This window comes from Micropterus salmoides, unplaced genomic scaffold, assembly GCF_014851395.1.
Source record: "Micropterus salmoides isolate LMB-PRFRI ecotype aquatic unplaced genomic scaffold, ASM1485139v1 Ms_hic_scaffold_23, whole genome shotgun sequence".
NCBI classification, from domain to species: Eukaryota; Metazoa; Chordata; class Actinopteri; order Centrarchiformes; family Centrarchidae; genus Micropterus; species Micropterus salmoides.
Window position 1 is genome coordinate 2,800,525 of NW_024041484.1, and position 17,631 is coordinate 2,818,155.

Below are 17,631 nucleotides of genomic sequence, written 5' to 3' on the forward strand. Positions count from 1 at the left end.
CTAATTTAAAGCTGTCTGTGATGCTTTCGGGGGACTGAAGGGAGTCAAACTTATTAAGTTAAAACATCTATCTGTGTTTCTTTGGACAAAAATAATTAAGTTATCTGTAACAAATCTAGTGAAGAAACCCTTCTGGAGATAATGAAATCAAAAGAGGTCCCAGGAATATGAAGACACTGTGGGGATGATTTGGTTGACAGACAGTTTGAAATAAGCCTAATTTGCATGTAAAGGTACAATGTTTTGCTGATATAGCACTTTTATTCATCCACTGTCCCTGCCACGGTATATCCTTTTCAAGAAGTCTGTCTCCTACAACTTTAAGTTTATTTACAACTAGTATGTATGGGAATATCCCGTGCGAATGTATTATAATTTCTGTCTGGATTACAGGGGAAATAAAATTTCTTATGCCAAAAAAGGTGACAGTCTTGCACCTGTGAAAAGTCAGTGAGGAGATTGAGCCTGGTGTTAGGGTATAGAAATCACATGAACAACAATTTAAACAGGCAGTTTACTCCGGACAAGTTTAAGATTCTTCAGCCATACACCTCGCACACATGTGATGGAACAGCGGTGTACACTGGATATGTAACAGCTCATGTGCTTTTTACTTTTAATTAAATTCCTTTCCAAATCAACACTGTAAAATGTTTTTCAATGACAGACGCAATGGTGCATAGCTCCTAAATGGGCTGTTTGGAAACGTTCAGGTGGCTGTGTCTTTTTAAACTTTTACAGATGTTGCAATTTTATGTAGAAAATCATGTTACATTTCGCAGTGCTTCAAAAGTACATAATATCCATAGGCTAGAAACAGAACACATAAAAACAAATACAAAAACATGAGAACAGGGTTAAACAGCAACATTTGAATTCATACTAGAAACATTAAAACCAATTTCCAGTGGCAGTGAAAAATTACATACCACCTATACTAATTCTGAATAACCATGCTAACAAGAACAGTTATGTGAAATTTGCACATAGCTAGAACAACAAACAAATATAAATGCTAGGGTGGTCCCGATCAAGTTCGTTTGCCTCTGATCCCAATCCAAGTCATTTAATATTGTCCCAATCCACTACTTGTATTTTCCTAGATAATATAGTTGATCAAATATATGCTTGACTACTGAATAGCTCTGCAATGCAGTAAGAAAAAAACGCCTGCATCTAAGCTGTTCCTCAATGTTTGTTTTTACAAAAAAAATCAAACTTAAAACATTATATGGCTTTTATTACATTCCTACATACTGCAGCACCACTGAAAAAGGGCCACTGTACTTAGCCTGAAAAGGTGAGTTAAAGAGGTGAAGCAGAGCAAAGACTGCTCACCTGATCTAAACTGATGAACATCAGCCAGCTGGTCATAGCAATCCTTCACCTTTCTCTGCGCAATCTCACAATTCCACCTCGCCAGTTCACCTGCCTATATCATCTCAGTCTGAAGCCATTCACATTCCCTATGAGGTTCTGAGGGGCGTCCTTAGGCAAACATGTGTCCTTTAACACTGCAAGTGGGCCACACACCTTATATCCAAACAGTAGTTTGTTTGGGCAAAACCCAGTACATTCCTTAACTACTTCTTAAGCTGCTAGCAGCAACCAGGGCAACCAGTAGGCGCCGTCTAACACAAACAATGACAGCACATTAACTCAAAACCTGGCAAATTACCAAACAGGCCTAATTAGTCTTAAGCTTACTCATTCCTGCAACATCAAGTTTACCAAACATGACTGGGCGAGCCCCCATTTGTCACATCCTGACTCATAGAATGTGACAGAAAGGGGGAGACCAAACAGATTAAAGTGCCAAAAGAGGTTTGATTATCAAAAAAACTATGAATTCAATTCAATTCAATTCAATTTTATTTATATAGCGCCAAATCACAACAACAGTTATCTCACAGCGCTTTTCATAAAAGAGCAGGTCTAGAACGTACTCTGTGATGTTATTTACAGAAGCCCAACAGTTCCCACCAAGAGCAAGCACTAGGCGACAGAGGCAAGGAAAAACTTCCTTTTAAGAGGCAGAAACCTCGAGCAGAACCATGGCTCAGGGTGGGCGGCCATCTGCCTCGACCGGTTGGGGTGAGAGAGAGAGAGAGAGAGAGAGAGAGAGAGAGATGTAAGGAGAGAGAGAGAGGGGAGGGAGGCAGCCTACACAATATACACACAGAGGTACACACAGTGAAGGTAATGCTGCTATAGACCAAATGAAAAATGGTACAGATATTTATAATAGTGTTAATGGTAACCATCGTAATGTTAATGATTATAATAACAATAATAACAATAAGACTAGCAACAATAGTCGTTGTAGCAGAGGGTGTCGAGCAGGAACACGGGGGCAGCAAGTGACCCGCAGCCACAGCTCCAGACTCCACAGCTCCAGAGCCAGAAAACCTGCAGGAAGTGATAGGAGGAGAGAGGAGAGAGACGAGAAAGCACAAGACTACCAGAAAGGGGAGAAGTTGTGTTAGTAACATGCAATAATGGGATAAGGTTGCATACAGAGGGAGAGAAAGTAGAGGAGAGAGGAGCTCAGTGCATCATGGGAAATCCCCCGGCAGTCTAGGCCTATAGCAGCATAACTAAGGGATGGTTCAGGACTACCTGAGCCAGCCCTAACTATAAGCTTTATCAAAGAGGAAAGTCTTAAGCCTACTCTTAAATGTGGAGATGGTGTCTGCCTCCTGAACCCAAACTGGAACCTGGTTCCACAGGAGAGGAGCTTGATAGCTGGACGCTCTGGCTCCTAGTCTACTTTTGGAGACTCTAGGAACCACAAGTAACCCTGCATTCTGGGAGCGCAGTGCTCTGGCGGGGTAGTAAGGTACTATGAGCTCTTTAAGATAAGATGGTGCCTGACCATTAAGAGCTTTGTAGGTAAGAAGAATGATTTTAAATTCTATTCTGGATTTTACGGGAAGCCAATGCAAAGAAGCTAAAACAGGAGAAATGTGATCTCTTTTCCTGGTTCCTGTCAGAACACGTGCTGCAGCATTCTGAATCAGCTGAAGAGTCTTAATGGACTTTTTCGAGCAGCCTGATAATAAGGAATTGCAGTAATCCAGCCTAGAAGTAACAAATGCATGGACTAGTTTTTCTGCATCATTTTTAGACAGGATGTTCCTGATTTTCGCAATATTACGTAGGTGAAAAAAGGCGGTCCTTGAAATTTGCTTAATGTGAGACTTAAACGACATGTCCTGATCAAAGATAACTCCAAGATTCCTCACAGTGGTGCTGGAGGCCAAGGTGATGCCATCCAGGGAAACTATATCTTTAGATAATGCGTCACGGAGGTGCTTAGGCCCCAGAGCAATAACTTCAGTTTTATCTGAGTTTAACATGAGAAAATTACAGGTCATCCAGGTTTTAACATCCTGAAGGCGCATTTGAAGTTTAGCTAACTGATGAGTTTCATCTGGCTTGATCGATAGATACAACTGAGTATCATCTGCATAACAATGAAAGCTTATGGAATGTTTCCTGATAATATTGCCTAAAGGAAGCATATATAAAGTGAAGAGGATTGGTCCAAGGACAGATCCTTGAGGAACTCCATGAGTAACTTTGGCGTGCATGGAGGACTCATTGTTAACATGTACAAACTGAAATCGATCTGATAAATAGGACTTAAACCAGATTAGAGCGGTTCCTTTAATGCCAATGAAATATTCCAGTCTCTGCAATAGGATCTGATGGTCAATGGTATCAAATGCAGCAGTACAGAGACAAGTCCTTTGTCTGATGCAATAAGGAGGTCATTAGTAATTTTCACCAGTGCTGTCTCTGTGCTATGATGAGCTCTAAACCCTGACTGAAAATCCTCAAATAAACTATTGCTCTGTAGAAAGTCACACAGCTGTTTAGCAACTGCTTTCTCCAGAACCTTAGAGAGAAATGGAAGGTTAGATATAGGTCTATAGTTGGCTAAAACATCCGGATCAAGTTTGGGCTTTTTCAGAAGAGGTTTAATTACAGCTACTTTAAAGTACTGTGGTACATAGCCTGTTGATAAAGATAGATTGATCATATCTAGTATAGAGGTGCTGACTAAGGGTAGAACATCTTTAAGCAGCCTAGTCGGGATGGGGTCTAAGAGGCAGGTTGATGGTTTAGATGAAGAAATTATTGAAGTTAGTTGGTAAAGATTGAGGGAAGCAAAACAGTCTAAACATGTATCTGGTTCTACAGCTGTTTCTAAGGTTCCTGAGTTAAGAGATAAGTCGGTGCCAATTGAGGGCAGGTCTTTATGAATTTTGTCTCTAATAGCTAGAATTTTATCATTAAAGAAGCTCATGAAATCGTAACTACTGAGAGCTATGGGAATACTTGGCTCAATAGAGCTGTGACTCTCTGTCAGCCTGGCTACAGTGCTGAAAAAAAACCTGGGGTTGTTCCTATTTTCCTCTATTAATGACGAGTAGTACGCTGCTCTGGCATTACGGAGGGCCTTCCTATAAGTTTTAAGACTATCTTGCCAAATTAAACGAGAATATTCCACTTTGGTAGAACGCCAATTCCTCTCAAGTTTCCGTGATATTTGCTTTAATTTGCGAGTTTCAGTATTATACCATGGAGCTAACCGTCTTTGTTTTAGTATTTTCTTTTTTAGAGGGGCTACAGAGTCGAGTGTCATTCGCAGCGAGCCTGCAGCACTATCAACATGATGATCGATTTGGGAGGGACTGAAATTAGAATAGATAGAATGTGATAATCAGTGGCATCAGTGATGAGTGAAATGAATGGTTGGGTGAGAAATGTGTGAATGAATTTGACAGCAACACAGGTCGGCAAACAAACCCAAATCAGGAGATGTGGAGCCTAGGAGAGAGAAAAAGACAGGGACAGATGGGACAGGGCTGATATGTAACCTAGGCTGAGGCGTCAACCCTTTATCTAACGAGCCCTCCCAAACTGCCAGCTCCTGCAGGAAGCAGCCAATGAAGCCACTGCAGCAGGAAGAGAGCGGTCGTAACACATCTAACTTGCACATCTTGCTGCAGGCACTTGACTGGCATTTTCATATCATCTGGATATCTTCCAGATGTGCGTAGGCCTGTGGTGAATGCTTAAAATGACCTACAGTCTTCCTTGCGTTAGCCAGAGTGTGACGCTGCACTGAGAAAGGTGACTTGCGTGTACAACCAGCTGCACAAGCGTGTGCACAATGCAGCCAACGCTTGGTACCCCCATGTCATCCATTGCCAGTTCAGTATCTCCAGATTTGTGTATTTTACATGCTCTGCTGTATGAGACCCCCGGAACTGACGAGCATGATATACCGCACGCTTTCAATCAAAAGTGGAGTCAATCCAGTGGGCAGCGAGGCTAAGCAAAGACACCGAGCAAACACCAGAGCTCCAAATGTCAGTGGTAAAGCTGTCACATCTGGTAAAATACCTTGTAGGTGATCGCAAAACTTGTTGTAAAGCTCTGGTACAGTTGCATGTATTGATCTTTACTCTTGCATCACGTGGAAGAAACTTCTAGAATCCAATGATCCACTGTCTTTCAATCTTAAACCTATCTGTCTTCTTGAGTTTGTAGGATAATTTCCTTCAGGAACCCAGATAAGTATAAAGGTACATTTCTCTCTTTTTAGGTATAGTTACTTCAGCCTGTTGATATTTAATTTGAATATGTTGTTTTTAACTGACTCACCTGAAGAATTCTCATCATCCCAGGTACTACCTTTAGGTACAGTGGAAGTAATTCTCCACTTGTTTTAATGTCCTCCTCTGTTATTTTGAAGAGCCTCACAGATGAGAGTGTCAGCATCTGGTATGCTGGTATCATAGGACACAATTAGCCAGATTTTTCAGGGCACCACCCACTCCAATAGGGGCACTCTTTCCATGAGATGCCTCAGTGAATTTCCTCACATGGGTTAGGTAAAAGTTGGTTCTATTGTGATTTAGATGTGGGCCCATCTGAGATGAATGTTCCTGGCATTTGGATGCTCTAGTACATGATTCCTGGTCAGGGTCTCTTTTCAGACTGTTCTCATCTCAGGGCGTCCAATACCAACGCTTTCAGAAAACTTCTAGAATACTTTCTAGAATACCTAAACCTCAGTCACAGCTTCTTTGTGTTGCTGGGACGTAGGCGTTTCATACGGACACTGAAGGGTACCTTTAGCGTAAAATACGTCTGAAAGCACCTGAAACCGTCAGTTATGACGCATTGAGATGAGAACGTGTTGCTCTTTTAAATCTCCTGTCTTTCAAACTGGTATTTGTTGTGAAATATGTCTGGAGAAGTTGGACAGGTTGTCTTGTGTGAGATCCAGAGCCTGTCCTCCACAGAAAAACGACCATATACAGTAGGTTAGCCACACAAAATTACAACTCATGTCTATGTTTATTGTGGCAGCAACCTCTAGTGGCTGTACAACGCAAACACATGACAACGATGGTCCCGTATTATAAATAGCCCATGGTGGAGGTTTGGGTGGAATGTTAGCAAGTTAATCGCCTTTCCCCTGGGAGACCAGTGTTTGGTTCCCGTGTGAAACAACATTGATATATATATTTTTAAATAAAGTTAAGTAGCATTAGCTAGCTAGCTAACTATATTAGTGTTAAAGGCATACACATCCCCCCCTAGCCCCTAACCCTTACCCTAACCTTTACAGGGGTGTATGCCTTACCTAAGTCAGTGATTGTATGCATGTTGACCGGTGAACCCAGCAGCTGTGCGGTGGGACATTTTGATGGCTTACCTAGAGTGTGTGTGTGTGTGTATACACATCATAACACTGTATGTATCAATTGCTGATCAGTATATATTGTATACAGTTTATGCTAATTACTCTTGATTTAACCTCTCCAATCCGTAACCACTCTCTCTCCTTCTTTCTCAGAATTTTTTCAGCCTAGCCTTCGCTAAAGCTTTTTTTGTCACTTGCCGACTGTCTGCAATGAAACAGATAAATTTAATTAATAGTTTATATGTATTTAAAAATATAGTCTGTATGATTAAATTCTTATTACCGAAACATAAGATCTCTTAGTATATTTCCATAGAAAAATTTAAATCTAACCTTTTGTCTGAATAAGGAAAACAACGTGTATCTGTAATGGTAATTAATACTGTCATGAATGCAGTCTGACAAGAGAATGTTTAACATTTAACTGTAGAACTATAAAGAGATCTGCTTACCTGGTAGACATCTTGAAGATGTGTCAATTCATTCAAAATCAACCTTTATATAAAATTATCTCTGTGTGTAACATTCTTTCAAAAATGTTGCAAAAACATCATGGACACTTCATTTTTCCACTATTTTTTGATTATTATTATTTTACATGAATATTCAGCATTCAGCAGAAAATGTAATAAAATACAAAAATCAGTGTTTTCTATATTGAAATTACTCTTCGTGCAAGGTAGGGAACACTTTCATCTTTACAATGATATTTTGTTATATTATTAAATAGCATTTTTTATTTAAAAGCATTGCTACCATAGAACTTTAATGGTTTCATGAGAATGACCCTGCTATTCATCTGTTGTATGCGTTTATTTGGTTTATCCAGTTATGTGTTTAACTATGAATAAATGTCCTCATTTAATCGGTTAGAAGTTGCCTGTGTGGTTTCTTTGAAGCAAAAGACACGGTTATATCTATTGAAAGAATTCAATCCCTTCTTAAGAGAATGATCAAATAATTATCAAGTTTTATGGTTGATCTTGTTCAATTTTCTTTTTTATTAATAGGCTGGTGCCCCAGATGAGTGTTTATTAAAGTTTCTACTACAAGTATTTTCAGTAAACCATAAATAAAATGTTTATAACTATACTGATTTTATATTGAACTGTGAATGCTGCCAAAATGCTGCTTCTAGCACACAGCAGTACTGTGGTGGACACATTCACTTGTCTGTGGTGTAGGCAAGTTACATCACTGGAGACCAGCATAGTGACTGCAAAAAACACGCCAGCCAAAACCCAAAACTCCTCACACAAAATGCAAAATGCCTCATATGTCCTTCAAAATGAAACACTGAATTCAAAATGCCATAAACACAACCCATAATGAAGCACTTGCATCAGATGGCAAACACTTTTTTCAAAATAGTAAGTTCTTTGATATACCATTTCCACACTGTTGTTCTAAATATAAAGCTATTTTGTCTTTCATAGGCTCATGTGTACATTTCGATACAATCTTCTAGAGTAAAAGTAATCTGCTAGGAGGTGCTGAAAAGTACACTTAAACACCAATGCAATGTTGAAACAGCAAAGATTATATTATATTTGACAAACATTACAGTAGCACAGTGTTGTATCCAACAGCATACAAGAAAAGGGAACTGTATGTAAACCAAAAGTATCATTATTACTTTTATTGCCAAAAATGAATACTTATTTTACAATACTGTACTGTTGAAATAACCATTAGATTGCTGCAACCTGTTATAATTTCTGAAGGTTCAAATTATGGGTGCCACTGTAAAGCGACTCAAGTTTGGCTTCTCTCATTGTCAACCTGTGGTGGTTCACATGATCAATGACTGTGGCCCTGAACTCATCAGTGATGGCTCTCCTTCCTTCTCTTCTTTGTCCTCGTCCTCGTCCTCCTCTTCTTCCAACTCTTCCTCCTTGAACTTGTCCTTGTTGTCGTCCTCTTGCTCTCTGTCCATTGTTGGCATCCACTGTTCAAAACAGGTAATCTGACCTGTGACCTATGTGTAGGTGTACTGTACACTAAAGCAGTGATCAGTAAAGCAGTTTGCACATGAGGAGTGGCTGTGTGACCTGGTGAATAAGCATAGCATTTTCATTGGTTGTGTTTGGAAAAGGAAAGTAGGAGACTTCCTGTTAGATGTTTGTGTCTTAGGTAGAGAATTGTGTGTAGTGTTTTGAAAAAAGTATTTTATGCAATTGAAAACTGAGTGAAAGGCTGAGAAATAGCTAATGGTTTTGGAGATTTGAGATGAGGTTTTGCTCTTTGAGTGAGAGGTTTCAAAAATCGTGTGACATGTAAAGATTTGGTGCAGTTGGTAAGCAGTTGTAAAAAACTGAAAATTTGCTTCAGTTTGAACTTCTGCTGTAAATCCATATCCATATGAATGCAGTATCTGTTGGCAAGGAACAAGATACTGGTATCAGAAGCGTTCAGGTTTCTGTTTGTAGTATTTACCAATCCCATTTGAGCATCCAAGTGCAAAAGAGGCAGAACGCATTGGCCAAAATGCATTCTCAGAACCCATCCGCTATTGTCGGACGATGACCTACTTTTTTTATCAGTCCCAGAACTCTCGCTTTTTAAAATTTTTCTGCATTTAAATCATTCTCAGACGACACCCGATGGGTTCCGAGATTGCTAATCGTACTGTAAACAATGAATGGCACGTGAAATATCCATCATCTGGATATCCGCTGGCTACACCAGAATCCCTGAAACATTGGCTGCTGCCCCTAGAGGCTAAATCATTGTCAAATGATAGCTGATGGGTTCCGAGATTGCCATGAGAGCTACTGGTGCTATACTTGACAGCTGTGCTGATGCTGCATCTTTTATTCTATGCAATGAGATACCATCACATTGATGTTCCTATTATGCTATTATTGCTTCTGAGATGCTGCTGGTCTTAATCAATTTGTCCAAGTTGCTTAATTCTGTCAGAGCACATGTCTCCTCTCAGTGCAGCATGAAATTAATTGTGCAGGTCATGACAAAGAAATAGCTGTTACTCTTTACTTGAAACAGGAACTCCAAGGGCCTGCTGTGGATCAAAATGAATCGTCCATTCTTGTCTCCAAAGACAGTGAGTATTAAGGCCCATTCCTGCTGAATGAGGAACTGAGGAAGAGGGAGGTTAATCTAAATAGATGAGTGGAGTATAGGAAATTGTTAACATTCCACTTGCAAAGAAGCTAATTCATGCTGGAGCTTCATGTCAGAGAGAATGCCACTTCCTCCAATATGTCCCAATCTCTAGAAGAGCGATCCTCTGGTCCCCAGGTTACCTCAGCACCCCTGACTGCTCAGTCATCACCACCTGAAACCTTCACTCTTTACCTGACCTAAGTTTCTCACAGCTCCCCATCTACCCCTGCAGTTCTGCCCCTGCAGTTCTTACCCTGTATCTCTGGCTCTTGATGTGTCCCAGGAGCACCCATCTAGTTCAGCACCCAATGCCCCTGCGGCTGCAGCATCTTGCACTCCATGGGCACCCCTGGCTCCTTAGGCATCAAGCAAGACCAAAAATAGGGAGGGACATAAGGATGAGTTTGAGAGTCAGGTGATGAATGTGCTAAACCACTCTGCAGATGATGATGAGCTCTTTCTTGTAAATCTAGCTCCACATCTTAGAAACCTGTCACGTGAAAGGAGGAGTGAAATCAAAATAGAGATCATGACCGCTTTACACAGGGCTGAGTTTTCCTGAGAAAAAAACATATCATTTGTTCCTTGATCTAATCCTTAAGTAGTTTACTTAATTCATGTTTTGTGTCATGTTATAATGATGAGTTCTTGTTTGTTGTATAAGCTATGCATTTGTGTTCCAAGGCATGGCGACATGGCAAATAAAGTAATATTAGTTCTTACCTATATATTTCAACAGGAGACACATAGTGAATAAAGTAAAATAATGATTACAACAGGTAATGTAAACTATAAGTCATTCATGTTGTGAACATGAACTGATGTGGGAATCACTGCACCTTGTCTGTTAAAGTCATTCAAACGTACATTCTATCACGTTTAATTAACTAGGCCTATTTATGGTTACTATATAGTACACATCTAGAGGAAAGATAGAATCAGAATCAGTGTTAATGGCCAGGTATGTGTACACATAAATATAAAAGTTTTTAATGGAAAACAGCCCTTTCAAGAATAAGTGAGTAGCTCTTTAAATAGGTTTATGTTGATGAGGAAGTGTAGCAGCAGTTAAGGGTTGTAGAGATGACAGGTGGCGCCTCAGGCTATGCTGTGTTGTCAGGGCACTTCATCAGCAGCACGGGAGAAGTAGCTGTTGAAGGCCTCCAGCTCTTGAGTGGCGTTGTTGACGCCTACTCTCCTTGTATATTGAAGTGCAGCAATGTCCTGCGGGACGGGATTTTCTGCTGTGGAGTTTCACCTCTGGAAGTTATGAAGGGCCCCTGTTGCTTTCACAACAGCATCCACATTTGCAGGGCTCACTCCAATCACCGGTGGTAGATCCTCAACTACTCTTCTGGCTTGTGAAAGGCGGTAGTTGAAGATCCTCTTTGGTTGGGAGAGATTTCTTCCAGGATATCACGTTCCTCCTTATAATGAAATAAGAAGAAAGGGGCATTTAAATATAGAGAAACAAGGACTCAATATAAACCACTAATAAAAGAGTTCAATATTTAACATAATGCTTGACAAAACAAGTAATCATACAGTGAAAAGGCAATTATATAATGATGTGATGCTGCACGTGATTTATTATTCCTGTTAGGAGTCAAACACAGAGGAGAGAAGCAATTTTCTCACCTGAGGGGGAAAAGGGCTCCAGGTGATTGGCACCTGGGAGAGGAGCATCTTCTGGGAGATGCAGCTTCTCTTCCCTCAGGGCTTCTCCAAAGGTGGACGCAGCAAGGGTCCCTCCATCACTAATCTGGCCAAAACATCCAATCCCCTAAAAAGATACCTTGCATCCACTACTGCCAGAAGTACAACAGAGTAAATGTTCCCATGTAATTGAAATACTGGGAGCCTGAATTATGTGGAGCCTGGATCGCCATGTTTCCCATCCATTGCACCCACACAGCTATGGAAGTTCCACCTCTCCTTGAAGCCCTGGGCAATCTCCTGCCAATCAGCAACCTTTGGTACAGGCAGAAATTCATCCACAAGGCTGTGGCCTTGGACACATCTGGCACAGTGTCTGCCACAGTGGAGATGCCCACTCTGTAACTAGAAGCGATGTTGGTGTAGGAGTCACCAGGTGCCAGATATCTGAAATGAATATCATAATGCTCAGTAAAAATAAAATTGCTCAACTTTCAACCACCTCCAAACAAGCTAATTTATAATACACTTTCCATGTAGCCTAATCAATCAAATTATATAGACAGCCTATGGACAAATCAGTAATTAATACTTTTTGACTTTGCAGTTTGACTGCAGGCTGAATGAAACTGATGGACTCCCCAATATATATAGCCTATAAGTGGCCTATAAAATGAAAAGTAGATATTTTTTTATTACATTTTAATTTCATGTAAATCACCCAACTCAGACATTTTGCCAGACGCTCTCTTAAAGAAATTGGCTCCAGGTAATTTGTATGGATCTTTGAGATCCTAGGTCCAACTCTCCCCAGCAATCTGTCAAACTGCTCCCTACTGAGCCAGAAGTAGACCTGGAACCGGTCGCTATGGAAACGGAGCTCTTCCACAATCCTGAGTTCCCCAAACTGCTCTCTGGACCTGAGGGTTTAATATACCCACAGCCTCTTCTTCCTTGCTGATGTTTTTCTTCTTACTAGCAGAGCTAGTGCTAGATACTTCACTAAGTCACAGCAAATATGCAGTTTACAATTATGGTGGCTAATTTAGAGAACTTTACTTTTAAAACAGTGGAAATGCTTGTGGATTTCAGGAAGACCCCAGCCCCAGAGGCCCCCATTACCGCGTGCAGTCGACACGTGGAATCCTTCCACTTCCTGGGCACCATCATCACCCAAGACCTCAAGTGGGAGCTGAACATCAGATCCATGCTGGCATCTGGAAAGATTAGGGTTTGATTATTCGCAAATACTGAAGATATTTAGTAATATTAACAATATTAATATTACTGAAATCATTAATAAAGATTAATAAGTACGGTCACCACCATGACAAATAACCAAAACATGAAAACAATTTGAAAAAGGTCCTTGTCCTAGAATATTTTAATTTTATATATATACGGTGAATCCGAGCATTGACCGTCTCAACCAGCTCTTACAATACATACACAAATAACCAGGCAACTGCATTTTAATTCAATAATCCCCAACTTCGGCCAATAAACCATTACTTTCTCCTTTAAAGTAAAAGCATTCAACAATCAGCAATCATGTGTGGGCCAACAGAGGCAGGAGAGCGAGGAAGATGGTGGACGCGACCACGTTGGTGGCTCTTCACCGACGGTGATCCAAAATGGTGGGCAGGCCTGCAAAGCTTAAAAAAAGGGTTAGGAACCAAAATGGAGGACACACTCTAACCAAGCAGGAAGCTTCCGGTCTGAGAACTGAAGCAAATGCGGAAGTTCCTTAAACCTGCATTCTATCAAATGGCTCCTTTAGAAATAATGGCAAAATGAGCCTACTTCTCAGCTGATTTATTTCTTCAGTAAACTCTTTCCTAATGGGTCTATGGCCTCAATTGCTAGCTTCATGTCATCTTCAATACAGCATGATGTTTATTTTGTAAATTATGCTCCCATTGAGAGGGAAATAGACCCTAAAGCAGAGTATGCTTCAGGGCAGTACTATCTGGGATTGACAAATCGATACCACAGCAACCTGCAAATCAGGCTAGAGTGACTCGTACCCACGGCACTGTGTAAATTTAACCAGCACCGTTGAAAAAGCTTATCAGTTGGCCGTTAATATTCTTTCAAAACTTTAAAACCCTTTTACTTGAAATCACTTTCTGTAGCAACATAATGCATCAGTCTGCAACGAATGTCTAACATTAGCTTTAGCCGTACTATTAACAATGGTGCACTTGCTTACATGTTTATGTGCTAAACGTGATTAAAATCAAAACTTTTACAAACTTCATAAAATTGGTATATTATTAGTATTATACCATAATATAGTATTAATTGAAACAGATATGTGGGATAGATTTTGAATTGGCAGAAAGTTTTGAACATGAGCGGAAACACAGGATTTATTATAGTCCGGGGTTTTTATAAATTAATTAAATTATCATTGATGTGTTGGAACCACCGGGACTCTACAGATTAATTTGTTTATTTGAGCCTAAACCTAATTTTTGGCAGACAGACACACACCCCTTTGATCTTTAGTTTAGTGCATTTTAGTTAGGTTTCATCTTGTGTGCTTTGCTTTTATATATCTTTTAAATAAATACTTGAGGATATATATTCTATTTCGTTTATTTTGCCATAGAGTATATATCACCAACCACTTCTATGTAGAACAACAAATCCTTCAACCTACTAGTTATTGATTGAAAGATCCAATTGTCGGGAATAGAAACATCCAATGTAGTGCTGGGTTGTTGGTTAGGTCTTACTACCTCTGTTGCTGCCATGCTTGTATTTGATAGTTATTTTTTAATAAAACTCCATGTGGTTTTGTCATTTTAACAATGCCTGAGAGCCTTAGTGCATTATATTCCACCACATTTTGAATTGTCACCTGCCACCTGAATTTTGTGTTTTCCTTTATGTAAAAAAGACTTTTCTACAATACAGAAATATTTTACAGAAAAATTCACCAGAATGCAGGAAATTAAGTGTTTAATGCTCAACATGTTATGGAGTTGACCATCCACTTAATTTTTAGTCCCCTCAAATGTACAAACAAAACCTATGCCTTTAAGGAGAGAATTAAATACAAGTTAACTTGCCGGCGGCAGACTGTGCTCGGGGGAAGCATGTGTACCCGTTTGTTTTCTATTAGGTTTTGCCGTTTGGCGGAGTATGTCTCCTGCGATCTTTGTTTCCTTTTGTTCTAATAATAAATCGCGTAGTTAATTTTTCATCGGGTCTCCCATCCTTACTTTCGGTACTTAACATCAATGGTTACTCCCTAATCCCCTACTGGGACGTAACAACCACAAAATAAAAGTAATGTAATCGGATTACTTTTAGTTACTTTTGGAATACTTTAATGCCAAATAGGCAAATGAAGACAAGAGAAGCGTCAATTATGTGTTTTCTGCTCAGTGTATTTTTAGAGAAACATAGAATAACAAAATCTCCTATTCCCACAATCCATGTTTAAATGTTTTTATATGATATGCTTTGCACTATGTCACCACTATGGCAGTATCTTGCTCATCAATGACAAAAACATTGTTTTGTAGGTATTCTTGATGATATTTAAGTTTGTCATTTGGAAAACCATTTAACAATTTTGATTACTCATTCTGCACCTGTATTAATTTAGCATCCAATGAAAACAATATGAAGCTGCTGAAACTCAGTATTTCTGGGACCGGGCCCCACTGACCGTACAAAAAGACAACTTTCTTCACTGATTCTGGTGAAACTGGATTATACTTGATGGATAAATATTAGAAATATGGAGAAAATATTTTTCTAGTTTTCTCGCTGATGTCCCCCGGCTACTCTGCCTCAACTTCGTGATTCACAGAGTTTCCTGATGGACAGATAGCTTTACTTGTGGCTGAAGTTAGTTAACAAGCTAACTAGTTATTGTTGTTGTTATTAGCTCAGTTAGCTGTGCAACCACTGGTCAAATTCACTTACTCTGCCCGAGGCAAATAACACTGAGTTTTCTGTTTCGTGGAAACATTCTGCAAAGTAATCCCTATGAGTAATCCCCAATTTTTCAAAATGTACCTGCAATCTGATTACGTCTTTATTTTCTGTATTGTAACGGAATAAAGTTACTTTATATTTGTATCCTGATTACGTAATGCTGTTACATGTAATCCGTTACTCCCCAACCCTGTCTACACACACCTACTCACCTTACATGCACCCCACACATCTGGAACCCACAGATAGCATAGTTAGCCTAACTCAAATGTGCTCCACACCATCTTGATGAGTACAAGTAGAGTGCGTCATTCATTTTGAATTGCCATGAAATTTGGTATAGACATTCACGGTCCCCTGACCTTTCTTTCTTGCTCATTGTGTAGACTTATTGACATCAAGTCCTCATTGTAAGTGTATATACTGCATACTGCTTGGTGCACCATTTTTTCTTGGCCCATGTTTTTGTATTTCAGTGACTTGTACATGCATAAATAGTTTGACAAAAAAAATAACTCAAGGTCATCTTACTAGATTTTTCATGAGCTCAGTCACATCTTATTATTTTCATATGCAGTAAGAGTTGGCAACACCTGGAAACCAAAAAGTTACAGATCTATAAAACATTATTAGTAAATGATTTGTTAACCATGAACAAAGCCACAATTACAATAGAACATAGCACAGCCTCAATGGAAACTAAAACTAACATGAGTATGAAAAGATACGTTCATTTCATAATGTTTTTCAAAAGGGAAAATAACAGAAAAGCAGAAACTCCAGTACAGTTTATCATACCAATATGCATGACCACACCAACAAAACAAACAAAAAAACTAAATAAAATGCAGCAATTTCTAAAGAAGATTAGCATTTCATTCACATAACTGAACTGACCTCGATGTCAGCTGTGAGACAATTAGAGGGGCCTGACTTCATTAATATTCCAACTTTAGAGTCAGACAGCAGAGCTGGAAGTCTGAAAGCCTCGGTGATTAGGAGATATGCAAATTAGTTAAAAGTTTGGACTCGTCCCTGTTGACTGTACCAATCACACCTACCTAGCTCGCAGAGGATGCAGTGGACCAGCAGCACATCGCTATTCACAGGTGGTTAACATTCACTGGCTTTTCTCCTTGTTTACATTATTGCAACCAAAGCTCCAAGCAGAATGAAACCATGTGATGTTAATAGGGGAGGTGGATAAACACATACATGCCCAGCGAGAGTCTTACCTGTGTTGTACATCAGCATCTGCGTGATTGGCTATTGAACAACTGTAACAGAGCCAGTGGACATAAAGCTGGTGCCAGTTCACTCTATTCACAGCCAGTAGCCATTACTGTGAGCTGATTCAGCCAAGGGGTATTAAAGTGTGGTTCTCTCGGACATGCTTTACAGTATTTACCACTGGGCATGTATGAGAATATTCACTGTGTATCATTCACTGTGTCAGGTGCATGTAGACATTTGATCAATTCTTAGCTGACTCTGGTATTTCTTACAGGTTTTCTCGATTATACATTTCTTGAAATGATGCCTCTTTTTCTCGGAACTCTAAACACAAATAGAAAACTTCTCACCCAATTCCCCAAACATGCTATTTTCAGGTCAAAATGAAGCTCTCCACTCAAAACCATTCAATTTGCTGACCAAACTTTGCCCTCAGACATAACACACAAGCCCTCAAAAACACACACACTACAACGCAGTCTGACACACTGGTGAGATTATTTCAAAACAATTGGACAAAAACTGGAAAACCTTTTCACATGATTCTCATTTACATTTAAACATTTTTGATTCCTTAGTGTGCTGTACAGTACAACACACCAAACAACAAATTATTCTGCCCTCCTTCTCCACCTCATCCTCCTCCCTCTACCTCCTCCACCTTCTGCAATGAGAAATGAGGTGAATGGGTGTGCTTTTATGGAGTTTTGAAATTTTAGTTCAAAAGCCTGGTTATAGTGTTTAAGCAATGGAGAAAAACTGTATTGAGGAGGGAAACATTTCAAATGTTGATAGGTCACTGTAATTACCTCTCTATCTTGTAGTTTTTATTGTCATTGTTGGAGTCTGCCTTTCTCATGTGCTCCAATCACAGTTGACTTATTAACAACTTCACAAAAATGTGCTAAATGGTGAATCTTGCTGGCAGTCGCTGTGAG